Source organism: Marmota marmota, unplaced genomic scaffold (assembly GCF_001458135.2).
Source record: "Marmota marmota marmota unplaced genomic scaffold, marMar, whole genome shotgun sequence".
Taxonomy (NCBI): Eukaryota; Metazoa; Chordata; class Mammalia; order Rodentia; family Sciuridae; genus Marmota; species Marmota marmota.
The window spans coordinates 9,409,999-9,432,030 of NW_026000005.1; the positions used below are offsets into that span (position 1 = coordinate 9,409,999).

The 22,032-nt window shown below is 34.7% G+C and overlaps 1 protein-coding gene across 16 annotated transcripts in view; it reads left to right on the forward strand.

Moving 5' to 3' along the window:
• The window catches only part of Gulp1 (GULP PTB domain containing engulfment adaptor 1), a 280,193-nt gene that overhangs the window by 93,376 nt on the left and 164,785 nt on the right, over positions 1-22,032 (forward strand). For all 16 annotated transcript variants that reach the window (XM_048808152.1, XM_048808153.1, XM_048808147.1 and 13 more), the window contains exon 2: positions 5,593-5,695. The gene's annotated coding sequence lies outside the window, so the exon portion shown is untranslated. The remainder of the gene's footprint in view (positions 1-5,592; positions 5,696-22,032) is intronic.

A 22,032-nucleotide genomic window follows, 5' to 3' on the forward strand; every position in this document is an offset into this window, starting at 1 on the left:
GCATTGCTAAGGGTCTGTCGATTTTATTTATTTTTTCAAAGATTCAACTTTTTGTTTTGTCAGTTTTTGAATTGTTTCTTTTGTTTCAATTTCATTGATTTCTGCTCTGATTTTAATCATGTCCTGTCTTCTACTACTTTTGGTATTGGTTTCTTCTTATTTTTTAGGGCTTTGAAATGTAATGTTAGGTCGTTTATTTGTTGACTTTTTTTTCTTTTGGTGAATAAGCTTAATGCAGTGAACTTTCCTCTTAGCACTGCCTTTATAGTGTCCCAGAGATTTTGATAAGTTGTATAAGAATTTCATTTACCTCTAAGATTTTAATGTTTTTATCTCCTCCCTGATGTCTTCTGTTATCCATGTGTCATTCAATAGCATATTATTTAGTCTCCAGGAGTTGGAGTAGCTTCTCTTTTAATGTTTATCATTGATTTCTAGTTTTATTCCATTATGGTCTGATAGAATGCAGGGTAGTATCTTCAATGTTTTGTACTTGACAAGACTTGCTTTGTGGTATAACATATGGTCTCTTGGAGAAGGATCCATGTGCTGCTGAGAAGAACATGTATTTGCTTATTGATGGATGGAATATTCTATATATGTCTATTAAGTTCAAATTATTGATTGTATTATTGAATTAGATAGTTTATTTGTTTAGTTTTTGTTTGGAAGATCTATCTAGAGGTGATAGAGGTGTGTTGAAGTCATCTAGTATTATTGGGTTGTGGTCCATTTGGTTCTTGTATTTGAGAAGAGTTTGTTTGACATACATAGATGTCCCATTGTTTGGGGCATAGGTATCTATGATTGTTATGTCTTGTTGATGTATGAATCCTTTAAGCAGTATGAAATGTCTTTCTTTATCCCTTTTCACTAGCTTTGGTTTGAAGTCCACTTTATCTGATATGAGGATGGATATTGCTGCTTGTTTACATAGTCCATGTGAGTGGTATGTTTTTTTCCCACCCTTCCACCTTCAGTCTGTGGATGTCTTTTAGTGAGATAGTCTTTTGAAGGAAAGATATTGTTGGGTCTTTTTTCTTTAATTGAATATGTCAGTCTGTGTCTTTTAATTGATGGAGTTGAGGCCATTCACATTCAGGGTTATTTTTGAAATATGATTTGTATTCCCAGACATTTTGGTTTATTTTTGTTGTGTTTTTTTTATCTTGACTTGGTTTGACCTTTGATTGGCCTTTCCTTTAGTGTAGTTCCTCTCTTTGCTGATTTTCATTGTTGTTTTTCATTTCCTCCTCCTGGAATATTTTGTGGAGAATGCTCTGTATTGCAGGCTTTCTCAATTTAAATTCTTTTAACTTTTGTTTATCATGAAAAGTTTTCATTTTGTCACCAAATCTGAAGCTTAAATTTGCTGTATATAAAATTCTTGGTTGGCATCCATTTTCTTTCAGAACTTGGTTTACGTTGTTCCAGGATCTCCTGGCTTGAGAGTCTGGGTTGAAAAATCTGCTGAGATATGAATTGGTCTCCCCGATATGTGATCTGATTTCTTTCATGTCTGCTCTGAGCCACACTAGCAGCAAGATCTTACTAAAATAATATCTATCTATCTATCTATCTATCTATCTATCTATCTCAATGTTATTATAACATTTATACAAATATGTATATACATGTATATCATATATGTTTAACCATATATATGTACCTATATATGTTTTATATATATGTACACCCACATATATACATATTTGTGTGTGTGTGTGTGTATATACACACACACACACACACTGTAGCACTTCTCTGTTTTATCATCCTCTTGTCACCTTAGGATAAAATCCAAATTTTACAGCGCAGTGTTCACAAGCTTTCCTGATGTGGTCTCAAGTTGTCACTAGAGCTTTGTGCAGGACAATCGCTTTTAAGTATTTTACTTTCAAGTCAATGTACTGTTTACCTTTCCTGTCACTTGGCGAGTTGTTTCTTATTCTTCCTCTCCCACCTGTGGCCTTTTCCTACTTAGTAGCTAGACAGTTTCTAACTGAAGGTTCACGGGTTCCATCTTTTTTTAAGGAAGATTTTCCGGAAGCTACTCTATGTTTCTGTAACACCTGACCTTACTATTTATACAGCACTCATTACATTGAAAAAATGCAAAAGAGAATATAGACTTATTTTCCTCTTATTATTGACTAAAACAATTAAGCATTCAAGATATACTTAGTTAATATTAGTTAAGTGGACTAAATGATTTTTCTAATATATTTTTCTTAAAGAATAGGGGTGTGGTCATGATTATATGTATGCTGTATGGGAAGCCTTAATGGGAAGACTGGAATACACAGGAAATGATTGCCTTAATGGGAAGACTGGAATACACAGGAAATGATTGCCCCAAGCCACTTAGGACAGATTCCTAAGTCACCACATTTGTACCTTAGGGTGGAAACATTTGAGAAGATCATGGCTGGTTACGGATGGGTAACTGGGGGCATAAACCAGAAGAGGAAACAAACTGGAGTCTGTTTATTAAGTGGAGTGTAATTTACTCTGACATAACTACATGTAGGTGATAAGGGAAATAAGAAGGACCAGTAATGCTAGGTGTCTCGCTGTTACAGTAAGCGTTGCTCTATTTCTTACTTGAAGTCATTTTTAAAAAGGAGAAAAAAAAATAAACATTAGATCCAAATATCTGATTTGTGTATTTTGAAGTTTAGAGACTGTGGGAGATGACTATGTAGGATTTTTTTGCAACATTTTTCAGATTAAATTGAAATAATATTAAATTATTGGACTATGTAGAAATGATAATATTAATAATTGTGGTTTGTGTGTCATTTACTGACAAGTAGAGATGACTTTTCATTTGCCTTGTTTGTTCAGTTTGGTTTATTATACAGGAAAATTTAAAGATACAAGTGTTACATTAACAGTTTGTGTTGCAATTCTAATAATGTTTTTCATAAGTCAGTGTTATTGGGAAAAATGAAAATTTTGCTAAAGGAATGATTGTCTTCATTTATTTCCTATACATCTTCAAATTGTATGAGAATGTCATAAATAGTGGCAAAACAGTATCAAATTAAACATACTAAAATTTAAAAAAAGCATTTGAATTGGACAGCAGGATTTTATATTAAAATGTAAAATAAAAACATGTTCAAAAGAGCAGCTCATAAGCCAATCTCATTTTTTGAAAGAATATTCTAAGTGTTCTTTCTATGAACAAATATAATCATGTCACCCTTGCAATAATAGATCCAGTGCAGAATATATATCACTTTCCTGCAAAAAGAAAGACAGAAGTAGGCATAAGTTCATTCTTGTTTTTGATGTGGGTATTTTTCTGGGCTTCTTTATTCTGTCACATTGCATAAAATATTCTACTTTGAAAAGTATTTCCTATAGTAAGATCAAGTTTCAGTTAATCTGAAATGCAAATAAAAGCTCTGGGAATGTTAAGTTGAACTGACCATTTTGAGGAACATGTTAATTTTTTTGTACTGGGGATTGAACTCAGGGGCACTCAACCAACCAGACACATCCCCAGCCCTAGTTTGTATTTTATTTAGAGACAGGGTCTCACTGAGTTGCTCAGCGCCTTGCCTTTACTAAGGTGGGCTTTGAACTTGCAGTCTTCCTGCCTCAGCCTCCTGAGCCGCTGGGATTACAGGTGTGTGCCACTGAGCCCAACTATGCTTACTTTTTAATAATATTTTAGAATATGATTTATTGAATATTTTGGTTAACATTTATGTTATCTTGGATAGCTTCTGCTCTAATTTTTTAGATTAATATTTGTCACAAATTACCCTCATCCTGAAAAGAACTAGTTTTTACCCCCGTTTTTTTCTTCCCTAAGACAATAAACAAGAAAAATATAATCTTGTTTATTAAATCACTCTGGAAATCATAACATGGTTTCATGGTTTTCTTCTCACTATGTATCATGTTTAAAATTCTCTATCCTCAATGGACAGACCTTTTTTCATAGGTGGCAGTATAGGACAAAGCAGTCTTTACATTTTGAGGAAAGATAAAATGAATTTTATCATTCACACACTCCAAAGTCTAGTGATCAGTAAGAGAATACCATATGATTTAGCAAATATCATCAGACTGGAAGGGCAAATATTATTTGTCTTTAATATATAAAGTATCGATATGTGGCCTTGAAATATTTTAGAATATGATTTATTGAATATTTTGGTTAACATTTACTTATATTTTAATTTATATTGCTTATATTTTAATTCAGATGTTTAAATTGCAGCCTTCTGGGGCAGATGCTCTTGATGAACTGCCTATATGCTGTTCCCCTTAACACTGCAGTTCACACTGGCAGAATCTCCATTATCAGATATTCCTGCATTTGGGTTTCTTTGACTACCAAAGACAACTTTGCCAACCAAAGCAGGCGGGAAGTCTCAGGGAATTAACACCACTGGGAGCATGACTCAGCTAATGATTAATGAGGGTTGGTGTATCCCAATGCCTACTCTTTCATTTTTCAGGTGAGATGTATCTGTCTACACTGGGTATCAGATTTTCCCCAGCCAGTTTACACTGTAGTTGCCAACAGTGTTGATGGACTTGATGATGCTCTCTCTGTTAATAAGAGGCCTTACAGTACTTGTCTCACTTCTTTTCTCCCTACTGGTGTTTCCTGGGATCATCTCACAAATAAATTGTCTTGTAATTGAGTTGTTACATCAGGATTTGCCTCTGGGGGAAGTTAAATTAAGATCTTTTTAAAGCTCTGATAGAAAAGGAAAAGAAAGTGAACAAATAGATAAACAAGTTTCTAAAGAAGATTGCACCTAAGATGAAAGAAGAGTTTTCAGTGTATGTATGTATGTGTATATATATGTATACATGTATATGTATATATATATATAAATCTCCTTATTTTTGCCAGAAAAAATGGTGTTTTGGCAAGAAGAGGTATTATTCTGTGATTTTTTTCTGCTACCATATGGATTTATGTTGGAGGTACATTTGAAGTGACTGAATTAAGGGAAGACCATTTGTGTTGTTGTATCTACCTGGAAAGTCTTTTTCATTTTGTCTGTTGGGATGAAAATTTAAAAGTCTTAACCCAAACTATCTGTTTTGGTTTTAACATGTTGATCAATAGAAGGATAACTATCTAAATGCCTTTTTATCATAATTGAAGTGGAATGAAAATAAATCTTTGCTTTTTCATATTCTGTATCACTTTGGGAATCATGAGCAGGTTGTGAGCTCAGTTAGTCTAATTAGCTACTATGTGAAAGAGATAACTGAGCTACTTACACAGCTCAAGGGAGAGAGGCATTTATCGTCCACCAACTACCACTGTGTTATAACAGTAACATACCTACGAGTTAAAACTTTAACTCACTAGGTATGTGGCAGTACTGCTACTTGTCATCATCTAGCAACCTGCCACTCTATCTTTTTAAAAAATATGTTTTATTATTATTTCCCTACCATATGGAAACTTTCTTGAACTTTCACAAGAAGTATAATTAAAATTTTAGAAGATATAATGTACTCTCTAAATAAAAGAATGTAATTACTGATGAATTCTATTAAGCCCAATTTTAATTTCATTTTTATTGTATTTATTTTATCTGATATACATAGGAGAGGAAGTGATAGAAGAAGAATTCTGTTGGCAGCTATATGATTGAAGCTACAAAAGGCCAAGTGTCCATATATTCTTTCAACTATATTTGAGCATATTCAGGTAAGAACAAATCATTACTTATATACTATTTCTAAAAAGATTATTAAAGGAAAATGATAAAATACATTAAAGCAAAATAAAATTAAGAGCAGATATAAATGGGGTACCACAGTGCACACCTGTAATCCAAGCAACTCAAGAGGCTGAGGCAGAAGGATTAAAAATTGAAGGCTAACTTGGGCTACTTTGGGAGACTCTGTATCAATAAAAAAAAAAAAAAAAGAATGGCTAGGAATGTTGCTCAGTGGTAGAGTACCCTTGAGTTCAATCCTTGGTACAAAAAAAAAAAAAAAAAATCAAAACAAAACACAAACAAATATCTTTTTTAAAAAATAACATTTGTGGTTGTTCTATGTCATTTGATTTTTGCTTTGCTGGTTTTCTTTTTTAAACCAAATTGAGGTGATAAATTATATTTTTGTATCTTTGTTGATAATATTATGGTTATTTTTTATTTTTTTTTTGTGCTGTGTGCAGGTCAAACTCATGATAGAAATTTACTCTACCATTGAACTATACTCTAAGCTTTCTTTATTATTTTTGTAATACACCTACTTTGTTCTATTCTTTGGGAATGTGAATTTATGTTTCATATTTTACACTGTATCATTTGACATATAAATGATTTTAAAATATTTTAGGGTATGTTCTGGGTGTGGTGGTGCACGCCTGTAATCCCAGTGGCTTGGGAGGCTGAGGCAGGAGGATCTTGATTTCAAAGCCAGCCTCAGCAACAGCTAAGCGCTAAGCAAAAACTCAGTGAGACCGTCTTTAAAACACAAAATTGGGCTGGAGATGTGGCTTATTGGTTGGGTGCCCCTGAGTTCAATCCCTGGTTACCCCCCCCCCATCACTGTATATGCATATTTAGGGTATATGTCTTTATTATTCAGTAAAAACATAGATAAAGTAGAGTTATTATTATCTTAGTAGAGTTATTAAAATAGCATCACTGAGTCAATGATTATGATGTTTTAAAGGCTTTTTGTTTTGTTGTTGAGTTTACCCACAGAAGGTAGAAATGGTTAAAGTTGTCCTTACTCAGTTTTGAAGACTATTGAATTATTGACTACTATTTTATCATTCAAAAATTTTTATTAACTAAACTTACTTTGGGTTGAAGAAAAACTCAAAACTAGGATTTTAAATTTTGATTGAAAACCGTAGCTTTCTCCTAGTCAGATATATTTAACAAGCATATTCCCTTATATAACTAAGCCTAGAAGAAAAGTGGCTATATATATATATGCATAATCTTTCCACATGACTGAAAATGCAGTATTTGTCAATGAAGACATGTATCCATTTGTTTAACTGATGTTTATTGAAAACTTAGTGTGACACTAAACCTAACCACTGTGATTATTGAGCAATGGGAATGGTGTTAGTTGAGATTAGGGAAAGAGAAGCACAGAAATAGTTCCTTGTTACTTTGACTTTCAATAAAACTATGATAAGATAAGAAACACATTTCAGTAATTCCAGTAGAGGCAGAGTGTACCAAATGCCACAGAAGAAGTAAAAGGAAAGAACAGTTGCTGAAGTGAGGCCTCTTCACAAGTGGGAAGCCAGATTTCCAGAATAAGTAGGACTGGTAGTTAAAAGAAATGGAGAGTCAATTCAGAGCAAAGGGCAGGGCCGGGAAGGCATGGGGGATTATCAGGAAATTAGACAGATAGAGTAGAGAGAGCAAAGTAGTGGGGAGTGTGTTCTCTGTTCTGTGATTTGGGTTGATATACTTTGGAATTTGTATTTCATCATTAGATAGCGAGGACTAACTTTTTATAGTTTATATATATATATAGTATAAAAAGTTATATATATATATAAATAATATTGTGTTCATCTACATATATATATATATGTATATATTATTATATATATAAAACTTATTTATTTATTTAACGTGGTGCTGAAGATTGAACCCAGTGCCTCATGCATGTATGTGAGGCAAGCACTTTACCACTGAGCTACAACCCCAGCCATATAATTATTCATTTATAGAATCAGATGATCTGTGCTACCCTTAAATAATTAAGAATTAAGAATTAATTTAGCGATACGTGTCTTAAAAGAACAAATAGAACCCAGATTAAAGAAAGGCAGAGTGATTTGTAGACTTTTCCTTCCTTGAAATCACCATTGGCTGAACACTTGCTATTTGCCAGGCACTAAACCATGAACTATAGAAAAAAAAATGAAGAAGACATAATCCCCATCCCAGGAGGTTGTAGTGTATTGAATGAAGCATACATGATGAACAAATGAATATAGTTCAACATGACACTTTAAGGGTAGATTCAGATTCAAGGAATGGCTAGCGGCCATTTGGGTATTTAACTTCCCAGTGGAGCTGCATGTTTTATAACCAAATCTGGGAAGTGTCGTCCCATCTGTAGTGAGTTACATGTTGGTTTCCAAACAGATTCTCAAGTCCTACCTTGTGAATGTAAAATTATTAGACAGATAGGGTATATATAATTAAGGATCGTTGTATGTGATAATCTTGAATTAATCAGTAGAACCCTGACTCCAGTGACACAAGTCCTTAAAAGATAAAGAGAGGGGGAAGTACTGGTGAAGGAAATCTTCCATATTATGTTATGTCCATGTACAAATATACCACTCCTGCTTATATATTTAATTATAATTTACTAATTACAACATCAGTAACAACAACAGAAAGGAGTTCAGCAGAGTAGAACAAGTAAATCAGGTGAACAGAAAAGGATAGTACTGGGGAATGAGATTGATCAATTATAATTTGTGCATATACAAATATGGCATAGTGAATCCTATTATTTCTAATTATAATGTACCAATAAAATAATGAAAGATATAAAAAAAGAAGGCCATGTGAAGACACTCAGGGACTTCAGATCTATTACCTGTTGATGTAGCCACATGCAGTGGAGAAGCCACCAGAAGCTGGAAGACAAAGGAGACATAACCTCGCCTTTAGTTTACTGAGGAAGTGTAGATTTTTCAATACCTTGATTCAGACTTCTGGCTTCCAGAATGACGACAGGATATATTTCTATTCTTTTAAGGCAGCCAGTATATGTGTGGTAATTTGTTTTGGCAGCCCCAGAAAACTAATATACCGCTGTTTCTGTAGTCTCCTATTATTTTGAAGTAAGTTACTGAGTCTAGATTACATTTCAAGAGCACAGGATCACAAAGGGGCAAGAAAAATCAGCAGGCAGAGATTGCTGGAAATCATCTTAGAAGCGACCTGTTACGTTTGACTTCGCTTCCGGCTACCTCCATTTGTATGCTGTGTCTACACATGGAACAAACTCAGTAGATCGGAGGTTAGAATCATTATCTCACATTCTCAAAATCATGATCTTTCATCTGTATTTACTGCCTCTCTGATCAGAATTACTATTCACCTGAATAATCAAATTGGAAAACTTAGAGTCAAGTAAAATTTCTTCTCATTTAAAACGTCTATCCTTACATTGATTAGCCATTCTTTTTCATTCTATTCTCTGCATTTTTATCACTTACAACTCCTTATTTTTAATGTCTCACTGTTTTCAGGCTTTTATGATAGCTTCCAAATGTAGTTTAATAACCCTTAAATGTTCAAGTCTTTCTAACCCTTTCCTCTTCAAATCTTTCCTGCCAAGTGGATATGAAACCCACATGGGATAAGGTCATTACTTTTACTTAACATTTTTCTTTGGGTCTGTCCCTTCTTTATAAGCCAGATGACAGTTACTTAGCAGGAAATAGTCCCTGGTGATCTGACTTTTGACTTCCTGATTTCAACTTTATATTTAATCATTACTTCACATACATCTATAGAATTGTATAAAATTGCAAAACATCTTATGTTCTCTATTTTTTGGTTATACAATCTCTTTTTCTACTGAATAGGTCCTTTTTAAGATTCAAAATACCTAGCAGGATGACTAATACTAATGGTCAGAACAAAATAGATTTTTATCCATTTAAAACTAATGGAAAAGATGAAAGAGTGGGAAACAGAAAACTCCTAAAACTCAACAAAATTGCTAAACTTTTATACTAGGCTAAACTGGAAATAAAGAAAAGAGAAAGGGATTTATGGACTGATTATGGACAAGGACTGTGAAATTTAAGGATAGGGTTAAAGGAAATATAAGTTCAGTGTAAATGTGTAGGAGAAGTAGAAAGTAAAAAAAAAAAGTTTACAAAAAGAGAAAATTTTGATCTTAGATTATAAATATAGTTTAACCAGATGAAGACACATCAAGGAAACAAAACCTCAGACCAACATCTATAGTGAACATAGATGCAAAAATTCTTAATAAAATACTGACAGAAATCACATACAAAAACACATTAAAAAGATAGTGCACCATTATCAATTGAGGTTTGTCCTAGGGATGCGGGGTTGGTTCAACAAATGGAAATCAATAAATGTAATTTTTCACATCAATAGACTTAAAGATAAGAATCACATGATTATCTTAATAGAAACAGAAAAAGCATTTGACAAAATATAGCATCCATTCATGTTCTAAATACAAGAAAAACCAGGGATAGCAGGAACATACCTCAACATTGTAAAAGCTATATTTATTAAATCCATTCTAATTGGAAAAAGAATTCTCTCTAAAAACTAGAACAAGACAGGAATGCTTTCACCACTTTTATTAAATCTAGTCTTTAAAACTGTGGCATAGCAATTAGGCAAAAGAAGAAAGTAAATGAATATGAATAGGAAAATAAGAGCTCAAACTGTCCCTATTTGCTGATAACATGATTCTTTATTTAGAAGACCCAAAAAACTCCACTATAAAGCTTCTAGAACTCAAACAAAGTCAGCAAATTAGTAGGATATAAAATTAATATCCATAAATCAATTGCATTCTGATACATCAATGATGAATCAGCTGAAAGATAAATTATGAAAACTACCCCATTCACAATAACTTCAAAAATAAACAAATAAATAAATAAAAACACTTGGGAATCAATCTAACAAAAGAGGTGAAAAACCTTTATGATGAAAACTACAGAACGTTAGAGAAAGAAATTGAAAATCTTAGAAGATGGAAAGAGCTCCCATGTTCTTGGATAGGCAGAATTAATATTGTCAAAATGGCCATACTACCAAAAGCTCTATACAGTTTTAATGTCACTCCTATTAGAATTCCAATGATGTTTTTCACAGAAATAGAAAAAGCAGTCATGAAATTCATTTGTAAAAATAGAAGACCCAGAAGAGCCAAAGCAGTCCTTAGTGAGAAAAATGATACAGTACGCATCACAATACCAGACATTAAATCGTACTACAGAGCTATAGTATTAAAAACAGCATGGTATTGGCACCAAAACAGACATGAAGACCAAAGGACCAGAATAGAAGACACTTGAGACAAACCCACATAAATAGAGTCAGCTAATGTTAGGCAAAGGCACCACAGACATACATTGTAGAAAAGATAGCCTCCTCAACAAATGGTGCTTGGAAAACTGGAAATCCATATGTAGCAGAATGAAATTTAACTGCTCTCTCTCACTCTGCACAAAACTCAACTCAAAGTGGATCAAAAATCTAGGAATTAGACCAGAAACCCTGCACCTCCTAGAAGGAAATGTTGTCCTAACACTCCATCATGTTGGCTTAGGAACCGACTTCCTCAACAAGACTCTTAAGGTGCAAGAAGTAAAATCAAGAATCAACAAATTGGCTAGCTTCACTTAGCATAATCTGCTCTAATGCCATCCATTTCCCTGCAAATTCCATGATTTTGTCATTTTTTAGTGCAGAGTAATACTCCATTGTGTATAAATGCCACATTTTTTTAATCCATTCATCTATTGAAGGGCATCTGGGTTGGTTCCACAGTCTAGCTATTGTGAATTGTGCTGCTATGAACATCGATGTGGCAGTATCCCTGTAGTACGCTCTTTTAAGGTCTTCAGGGAATAGTCCTAGAAGGGCAATAGCTGGGTCAAATGGTGGATCCATTCCCAGCTTTCCCAGGAATCTCCATACTGCTTTCCAAATTGGCTGCACCAATTTGCAGTCCCACCAGCAATGTACAAGAGTACCCTTTTCCCCACATCCCTGCCAGCACTTATTGTTGTTTGACTTCATAATGGCTGCCAATCTTACTGGAGTGAGATGGTATCTTAGGGTGGTTTTGATTTGCATTTCTCTGACTGCTAGAGATGGTGAGCATTTTTTCATGTACTTGTTGATTGATTGTATGTCCTCCTCTGAGAAGTGTCCGTTCAGGTCCTTGGCCCATTTGTTGATTGGGTTATTTGTTATCTTATTGTTTAATTTTTTTAGTTCTTTGTATACTCTGGATATCAGGGCTCTATCAAACAAATGCCAAATGTCTTCTTTGATATAATGAGAGCAACTAAGAACAGAGCAGGGAGGAAGAGCAGGAGGAACAGATTAACATTAAACAGAGACATGAGGTGGGAGGGAAAGGGAGAGAAAAGGGAAATTGCATGGAAATAGAAGGAGACCCTCATTGTTACACAAAATTACATATAAGAGGTTGTGAGGGGAATGGGGAGAAAACAAGGAGAGAAATGAATTACAGTAGATGGGGTAGAGAGAGAAGATGGGAGGGGAGGGGAGGGGGGATAGTAGAGGACAGGAAAGGTAGCAGAATACAACAGTTACTAATATGGCATTATGTAAAAATGTGGATGTGTAACCGATGTGATTCTGCAATCTGTATTTGGGGTAAAAATGGGAGTTCATAACCCACTTGAATCTAATGTATGAAATATGATATGTCAAGAGCTTTGTAATGTTTTGAACAACCAATAAAAAAATAAAAAGAAAAAAAAAGAATCAACAAATTGGATTGTATCAAACTGAAAAGCTTTTTCACAGAAAAGGAAACAACCAAGAACGTGAAGAGGGAACCTGGGGGAAAATCTTTGCCACCTGCAACTCAGAGCATTAACTTGGTATATATAAAGAACTAAAAAAAAATATACCAATAAAACAAATAACCCAATTAATAAATGGGCGAAAGAACTAAACAGGCACTCACAGAAGAAATATGAATAATCAACAAATACATGAAAAAAATGTTCGCTATCTCTAGCAATTGAAGAAATGCACATGAAAACTTCACTGAGGTTTCATTTCACTCTAGTCAGGATGGCAGTAATCAAGAATACAAGTAATAAAAAATGTTGGTTAGGATGTGGGGAGAGAAGGTACACGTAGACATTGCGAGTGGGACTGCAAATTAGTGTAACCACTCTGGAAAGCAGTATGAAGATTCCTCAAAATACTTTGAATGGAACTACCATTTGATCTGCTTATATCACTCCTGGATATATATCCAAGGAAGTTAAAATCAATATACCACAGGGGCACAGTCACATAAATGTTTAGAGCACTTTTATTCCTAGTAGCTAAGCTATGGAACCAAACTAGGTACCTGACAACAGATGAATGGGTAAAGAAAATGTGATATATATACACAGTGGGATATTACTCAGACATGAAAAAAATGACTTTATGATATTTGGTGGTAAATGGATAAAATTGGAGACAAATCATGCTAAGTGAAATAAGCCAATCTTCAAAATACAAAGTTCAAATGTTCTCTCTGATATGTGGATGCCAACATAGAACAAGTCGGGGGAATAGGAGTTCATTTGATTAGACAAAGGGGAATAAAGGGAAGGAAGGTGAGATAGGACTAGCATTGGGATGAATTACTGCATAAAGGCTGACAAATCTGAAAAACAATATAATGTCCCTGATTTTTAGAAATTCAAGAAAATAGGAATTAATGGATATCTTTTTTTTTTTTTTTTGGTACCAGGAATTGAACTCAGGGGCATTCTACCACTGAGCTACATCCCCAGCCCTGTTTTTTATTTTATTTAGAGACAGGGTGTCACTGAGTTGCTTAGTGCCTCAGCGGCTGGCTTTGTACTCAAAATCCTCCTGTCTCAGCCTTCCAAGCAGCTAGGATTACAGGCCTGCACCACCATGCCTGGCTGGATATCTTTTTTAATAGTACTAAATGTATATATATTGGTATCATAAAGACAGCATTTTATTCAATGGAGGAAATGCTAGTAGCATTATAAATAAGATCAGGAACAAGAAAACAAGGTTGATTGTCCTCACTTTCATTTAACATCACTGAAGGTACTAACCAATGAAATCTCATGCTAGAAATCAACTTCAGACTTAAGAAATGGAAAGGGGAATAAAGGGAAGGGAGGGGAGATAGGAATAGGAGAGACAGTGGAATGAATCTAACAAGACTTTCCTATGTATATATATGGATACAACTCAGTGACTCTCCACATCATGTACATCCACAAGACTGGGATCCCAATTACAGTAACACATACTTCATGTTTGCATGTCATAAATATGTCAAAAATATGTCATAAATATGTCAAAAATATACTCTACTGTCATGTATAACTAAAAAGAACAAATTTAAAAGTTTAAATTCAAATGTATTTATCATGGGTGGTTTTAAGGTTTTGCAGTCTTAAAAGTTATGTTCTTATGGACATTGTAGTAGATTAGCTGGAGAGTGTAAAGAAGAGGATAGTCTTTCAAAATAGTGAGAGGTAAAATAAATCAAAGACAAAAATGTGGTGAATGTAAGGAAAGTGGCAAAAGGATCTAGATATGAAAATCTCTGTTTGTTCTGTTGCACTAGGTAAGGCTAACAGTACGCTTCTTGAAGAGACTCTCTGGGCAAATCCCTCAGTGGAAGACTGATTCAAAACATCATTCAGATGATGTTTTATATGTTTAGATAAAAAGGCAAAGAACTGTTAAGCCACTGAAGAAATTAAAGAAAATCGTTTTCTTTTTATTTACCCTTTGAAGTCAACATTTATTATTTCTATGTGTGTAAAGCCTATTCCTGTTTTTATCTTGATGTTCAAATTAGTCTTTGTCTATACAGTGTTAACATTGGTTTTCATTTAGTAAAGAGTTTCGAAGAAAAAAATGTTTTGGATACTTAAATAATATGTAATTGCCAGGAATGGTTCCTTCATATGTTAATTGTCATCTTAATGAAATAATGAGATATATCAAGTGGTAGTTCATCACATATTGGTCTCTATATTGCAAAGTGCTAATTAGTTTACTGTAAAAAAATTATTTGTGCAAAGACAGTACCATTCATTATACCAGAACCTTGACTTATTAGTGGTAACTGTATTTATAAAATAGTTTATTTTTAGCTCATGATTTTAATTGAGAATATTTAGTTCAGTAAATTTTTAAAAAATTAACAAATAACTTTTATATTTAAATTTGCATTTATAAAGAGATGAAGGAGAAGAGTAGGGTTTGCATTATTATGTGCAATACATGAAGAAATGAAAGTAGCTTCTCAGGAAATAAAGGCAAATCATGAACTTCATATTGCATCGTTCATCATTTACATGGCCTGACAATCTAAACTAGGAACTTTTTGATCAGGTAACCATCTATAACACAACACTTACTTAAGTAAGCAGTCTATGATATTTATTGATCACATCTACATTTGAACAGTATAATTACTGTTCTTAAATTGCAAGTAGGAGACATTAGTTCTGAGTATTTAAACAAAAAGAGCAATTTCCAGAAAGAATATAGTTTTGCTTAGAGAATCAGAAGGTAATCAGATGAAATTATTCTCAGAAAAGATAGGAGTCAGACTGTTCCAAAGATCTACTCATAAATAAATCTACTCATATATAGAGAGAGATTCATGGGTACTTCTGGAGCTAACTCTGGACCAGTAATGCATTTAATGTTGCCCTCTTTCTCTGCACCCCATTCACGAAAAAGAGTGCTTTTGGCCGAGCCTCAGTCATTGTCCTCTCCTAGGAACCTTGGTACTTGATGCACAGTTCTTCCAAATTGCCTGCACTCAGAGAGGGTAAGTCCCAGAAGGAACTTCAGAGCTCTGAGACTAGGATCAGGAGTGGGTGTGGCATAAATAAAAACATTAGATATTGCAAAACTCCCTTCTCAGAAGAGGCGTTCAAGAGCCATCAAATCACAATGGCAATAATATCTCCAAAAATAAAGCTTTTGCCAGTAAAAGGAATGTAGATAATGATAATGTTGCTCAGATCTCAGTAAGTATCTATTATCATGAGAAATTTACTTTTTCTTTCTTTGGTAAATATATCTTTTGAGTGTGTGTGTGTGTGTGTATGATGTTCCAGTTTTCACACCAGGCAGTGAGCATAAAAATGTAAACAACAGAATTACTCTTTGCTATTTATGGACCCTGTATTCTATTGAGAACTGAAAATAAAGCCATTGTATATCGCATTAATCATAAGATGGGTGGTATATTTGTTTCCCAGGGCTACTATTAGAAAGAACTGTGAACTGGGGGAGGTGTAATTAAAACAACAAACATTCATTCTCTAACAGTTGGGGAATCCATCAAGGTGTCAGCCAGGTCACTACCCCTCCAGGAACTGTGAGGGAGGATCCTTCCTTGTTTCCTTCCGTTTCTGGAGACTTCTGGTGTGCCTCAGCTCTACTCAACAGAGCTCGTCTCTGGATGGCCTCCTTTCCTGTGTGTCTCTGTGTTCTCTGTTCCTCTTATAAATATTCCAGTCATTGGATGGGGGCCCATAGGAAATTCAGGATGATTTTTTGTCAGAATTCCTTGAGCTAATTATATCTGCAAAGAACCTGTTTCCTAATGAGATCATCTGAGATTCTGAGTAGGTCTCAGTTTTGTGGGGAATAGTATTTAACCAAATATGGGAGAATACAAAATACTATTGGTGTTCCTAGCAAGGTCTGGGGGAGTGGGGGGAGAGGAGGAGGAGGAGGAGGAGGAGGAGGAGGGAGAAGGGATAATGACAAAGAAAGTAATGGGGCAGATGACAATAAGAAAACATTTTAAGGAATTTGACATTATCCTAACTCTAATAGCGTGTGTGTGGGGGTGGTGGTGACTACACAGGAGGGAATTAAGCAGGCAAATGACTTAAGAAGATTTGTGTTTTATAAAAATCACAATCGGTGCAATGTGGAGATGAGGAATAATCTGAGTAACATGGGAGGAAAAAGATAGCAAAGACACAGCAATTATATGGGTTTGAAATGATAGTGGCTTCAAAAGGAGATGACAGTGGGAATGGAGAGGATAAATAAAATTCTGATATTTGACAAAAGTGGAATTGATATGTGAATTAAAGGAAAAGGATGATAAGAAAGGAATCACATGATGGCTCAGGTTACAATCTTGTGAGTATATGTAGATGACAGTGTAGGCTGTGAGACTGTAGGTGTGTGTGAGAGAGAAAGATGGATAAATAAATAAATAAAAGAATACAGTTTTCAATATTTTCTTTTCTTTTTTTTTTATACTGGGGATTGAACCCAGAGGCAGTTAACCACTGAGCCACACCCCCAGTCCTTTTTTAAAAAAATATATGCATATTTTATTTAGAGACAGGGTCTGACTGAGTTGCTTAAGGCCTCACTATGTTGCTGAGGCTGGCTTTGAACTCAAAATACTCCTGTCTCAGGCTCCTGAGCTGCTGACATTACAGGTGTGCACCACTGCACCCAGCAGTTTTGGACATTTCTTAATTTGAGCTGCTAAGGAACTCCAAATCAATATGTTCAAACGCTTGTTGTCTAATTGTCTATATAATACTGGTAAAGTTGAGTCAGGAAGCCATCACGTATAAATGGTACCTGAAATTGGAAATTTTTGGGGAAAACTTTCATATTATTACTATATCTAATAATGGAATATAGCAGAATTAAATGAATACCTTTGGAAATAATTTTCAGTGTCATAGGAAGTATCATTAGATATAACAAGTGAGAAGAATAAAACTGGGACAAGCTGTATCTATAGTAACATCTCAACACTATATATTTGGCTACAGTTAATAACAAATATTATAAGAAATGCACTTAATATTAGCCTGGCTATTTCTGGATGATTTCATTTGTCTTCTTTTATCTTTGGTTTCATAACACAGTGTGTTCAATGAGCATATACTGCTTTTATAAACAGAAAAATACTTTTTTGGGATAAATTTCAGCACATAAAATGTACCTGAAATAAGATATTTACAAAGGTATTTTACAAAATAAGCAATTGCTTTCCAAAGAATGTGCATCTTTTGACTTAGGATAAAAAAATTGCAAGAGGATAAAGGACCATAAAACCTGGTTCAGTATTTATAAAATATCTTGAAATATGTAAGGAAAATATAGATTGCATGTCCTAAGGTTAAGTAGCTATTTGATAAATTGGGGAAACATTACTTTTGGAAATAATGTAGAAAATAAATTTAGATTGAAGTTTTTCTCATTTGATTTTGCAAACCATTATTAGTGAATGGGAGCAATATAATAACACACAGAAAATAGATCATTTTATGTAAGTCGTCACAGGTAATTCCAGGTTGCCTTATGTAAGGCGATTAGCCGTAACATTCCTGTTCAGATTTTACTAATTTATGTAAGACTAAAGTGGTATTTAGATTTCTAGAATGCAAAGTTAGAACTGTAATATTAAATGTACTTTACAAATCCATGGGTGTGCTGTGAGAACAGAACATATTTGCATGTTCTTCTGTTTTCAGAATATTAAACAACTATTCCATTAACACATCCTGGGTGATATGATGATTCAATTAAAACTTTCTTCCTTATACTCATAATAACTTTAATTCATGGACAAATGCTGGCAATTACCTGTAATAAAGAAAATTATTTGATCCTTATGTGGGAGTTTTTTAAAAAAATGTTTTTTGATAATTGCTTAAACAACATTATTTGCTTTGATTCATCATTAAAAACTATGTGTTAATCTTGGCCTGAAGTATAATTTTTTTTCTGTTTAATTACAAAACTCAAACATCCTTTTACTTGCTAATGAGTATAAAATAAACAGATGCTCTTTCTTTAAAGTAGTTTTGAATAGATTTTAATAATAAGCATACTAGAAATAAATTTCTCTGTTAGTTATCATAAGAAAATATAGATAATGATACTTACAAGAGGAAATAAGCCCAAACATATTTCAGTGAGGATACTGAGTTTTCCAAAGCCAGCTTATATCTCTTATATCACTTTATTAATGTAAAGAATAACTAAACAACTTTATGTATGCAAAATTTTGGCTTAATTAGGACAACAAACATGGACTTTTCTGGAAAACCTATCTGCTAGAAGTTTATGGGCTGATTATGCCCAGTCCTTGAGTGGAATTTTCTCAACTCCTGAATGAGTTTCAAAAATATGTTGTGGAATACTTAGCATCACAATAATCACAGTGATAATAATCACGATAGCCTACAGTTTCATATTGTGTAGTATGTATTAGTCACTGTTCTATCTATACAAATTGACCCATTTAATCATCACAGTGGAATTTTGAGTTAGGGAACTTAGTTTACAGGTGAGAAAGCTTAGTCATAAACAGGTAAATAAATTTTCCTGCAGTCAAACGACAGAGATGAGAGTTGAATGCAGCTGTTGTTCTTATTCTGTCTACTACCCTACTTGTGAGGAAGACATATTAACACTGAAGAAAGGTTTTCAATAAAAAAGCCAATTAAACACCTCGTCATTGTTCCCTGGTTGCCTTCTTATAGATGATCTGACATTCAGCTCTATGCAAGACATGTTACAATTTCATCTTCTCCCACACTTTAATACCTCCTTCCCCCTTGTATTTTATTCATTTCAGATTCCTTAACATAGCTTTTCTCCTACCTAATATTCAGTTTTATGGTTTTATATACAGGTATTTTAATATATACCATTATAAAGAAAGTTCAAAGTAAATCTCTTAAATTGTTTCATTAGAAAGGATGAAAACAAATTATTGAAATAGTAAAACATAAATATATTAGCTCTTTGCCCTAAGTGAACACAATAGTAAGTTTTTAGAAATGTGAAACTATTAGAACTTCTGACATTCCCTTGTATAAGTTAAACACATACTTGATGTTAAATTACTTTTTGAGAAGAAAATTATAGACTTTTTTGTTTCTTATTATAAACCAAGCACATGCAACAATCTTTTACTCACAACTCAAAACCCTGGATACAACAGAAAATAAATACATCATATATAATTCAATTCATGACTATGTTGGGAAATAAGCAGAAAACACACAGTAGGCCAAAAATATATTGCACTTCTGAAGGAAACCATATCTCAATACCTGCACAGGGAAGACTGTTAATCAAAGGTGTGTGTGGCCCCAAGACTGCACCAATCTCAAAAGAAAGATTTCAGATTGCTGGACAAGCAGTGAGTTCAGGGATAAATAACTGGTTGCTTAGTTGGAGTACATTAGAGGAGCAATCATGTTTTTAAACCAGCAGAACCATATTTTGTGGTGTGGAGAGTGAGTACATGAGGTTGGATTAAAGGAAAACTGTTAAGTCTTCAGATGATTAACAATGGTGAGGAGAATCAGAGAACTTATTACCAGGAGACCAAATATCAAAATAGTTCTTTCGTTAGTATGGTCTGTTTTCTTACTCTCACTGAAGATAGATGGTAGCACTGAGATAGCAAGAGTTAAATGAAGCAGAGAGCAATTAATCTGTAACAGCAGATGGATATGAGAGATATTGCTTGAATAGAAAAGAATAAATCAGAAGTCAAGTGAATTAAAAATTTGATCATTATTTCTTTTTAAAGTATCCCTCAGTAAATTAATAATCTCAAAGGTAGACTGGGTATCTGAAAGATAGTAGAATAGGACTTTCTATCACTTATGCCCCTGCAGAAATGCCATTTTGAAAAAACTATTCACATGCAAAAGTACTTTCACTAGAGCTAAGGAGACCAGGTGAGAGATAACAGGATCTAGGGATAGCACAGAAGAAGAAAAGGCACATGAACTTGGGCAGAAGGAAAGGTTTACATTACTACATTCCTCGTCTCCCAAGCCCAAAGGGCTAGCTTGATGAGAGATACCATCCACTTGCAGAAAGGAGAGTGAATACTTACTTTTGCTTTGGACCTCAACACTGGGCCTCCCCCTCTAAAAATCAGCACTGACCAGGTCCTGGAGACCCGAGACTTGAGGCCAGTTTCTGGGCTCAGAGTTTCCAGACCTGCCACAGTACTAGACCAGATACCACAATTTCAATCTGTAGGCCTGTTCAGATGACTCACTATCAAGGCCCATCTGACTGTATGGCTGACCCTAGTGGCCCTAGATTTCAGACCTGCCCCTAATCCTCCACGTTCCAGGCCTGCTTCATGTTCTAGATCATCCCAGAGCAAGAATCAGCACAGATAGCCCTAGGTTTCAGGCCTGATCCTGTGCTAAGCCTCAGGCCCCAGACTGGCACTTGTGGACACAGACTCTAGGACAGCTCAGTGTTGGACTGATCCTATAACTTAAGCCCCAGTGTCACCCATCCCAGTGCTGAAATTGTTCTCACAGATCCATGCCTCAGGGCTGCTCTTAGGGATTAGGTTCCAAACTGCCCACACAGATCCAGGGCCCAGGCCAACCCTAATGGACCTATATCTCAGGCCCATACCCACACACAAGAGTCTAGGCCAGTCCTCATAGATTACATTACAGGCCAGTTCTCATGGTAGCATATTCCAGCCAAGGCTTACCTCTGCAGCTCTAGGCCCACTCTTGTGGCCATAGCTTTACCTCCACAGACCCAGGTAACAAATCCAACTCCAGTGCATCCAAACTTATTGACTGAAGTGGCAGGCAAACCTGACAGAAGACTTCAGCATCAAGCTCATTGTGGTCCACACCGGATAGCCTTCCCAGAACCTGTGGTTGGGCTGACGGCAAAGAAGATTTCTAAGACAAAGCCAATCTGCAAAGACTGGAAGAAGTTTACTTCAAATGTATAGAGGCCACAAGCATGAAGGACAATCTGAGAACATGACATCAGTAAAGAATCAAAAAAAGTTCTAGCATCTAACACAAAAAAATGGAGATGTATGACCTGCTTGACAATTCAAGACTATTGTTTTTTAGGAATCCACTTTAGCACGCATAGTCTATCAATACAAAGGAGAGACAACAGAGATATACAAAACCAAAACAAACCTATAGGAGAGAGCAGAAACACAGCAATCAAATAGAGCTGGAAAGTAACATGAACAACATGAAAAAACAAGGGAAAAAAGGATTACAAACAATGCAGGACAACTTAAATCTACAGGAGGACCTAGAAGCATCAGAAACATGGATAGGGAAAGAACTCAAGGCATACCTAACTCAGATGGAAAGGAATATTAGAGAAGACATGAGACAGCAGGTCCAGGCAATGAAAGTATATTTTGAAAACGAATTAAACAAACAAATTCAAATGGCAAAGAACGAGCTTTACCAGGAGATAGAGA